This window comes from Centruroides sculpturatus, unplaced genomic scaffold, assembly GCF_000671375.1.
Source record: "Centruroides sculpturatus isolate CEXI.00-Female unplaced genomic scaffold, Cexi_2.0 scaffold760, whole genome shotgun sequence".
In the NCBI taxonomy this organism is placed as follows: Eukaryota; Metazoa; Arthropoda; class Arachnida; order Scorpiones; family Buthidae; genus Centruroides; species Centruroides sculpturatus.
In genome coordinates this window covers 69,877-70,649 of record NW_019384943.1, presented here as the reverse complement: position 1 = coordinate 70,649, position 773 = coordinate 69,877, and positions in this window count along the sequence as shown.

Below are 773 nucleotides of genomic sequence, written 5' to 3'. Positions count from 1 at the left end.
TATTATACAAAAATATTTCGATCTATTGATCGAAATATAGCATAGGCTTATGTAATAATCCACAGAATTTTTTACCTTTATTCAGAAGCATCAAGTCGGATATCTCACGAGTAAAAGGTTCTCAAGTTACAAGTAAACATTTTATATTCTTAAATTTGATAATTTTTTCCACTTAAAATTTTATCATATTTTAAAATATAAACTCGAAAAGTTCTTTTTATATAAATATGTAAAATAATATATAATTTTCATTTCAAGAAATTAAATAAAATAAGATTGTGTTGACGTATAGACTCTAAAACTTATTGATTTAATAATTTCTTTTCTATATTTTAAATACTTTAACCATAAATAGTCATTGGGAAGCTTTAAGGTTGGCAATTCACCTACAGTAAATTGTCATCCAATGTTGAATTGAATGTTTCAATTGTAATTACGTTTCCGGCGAATCGATTTTTGCTTTTCAACGAAATTGCCCAACCAAATGCTGGTTTCCATCTTAAACATCGTTATTATATCAAGTTTTACTTTTTTTTAATTTAAAAATATCGGTTTTGTAAATTAATCCTTTGGTAAAAATCGCTTCCCTCCCCAAATATTTTAATTGAATTAATATTTTAATCATATTAATAACAAAAAAGGAGTAATTAAAATTATATATTATATTTACTTGTTCTTAATTATTTTCTACAATTACTTTCATTGTAAAATATCTTAATGTTTTTTTTAGTCTAATTTATATTAAATTACATTTTTATATAATAAATATATTA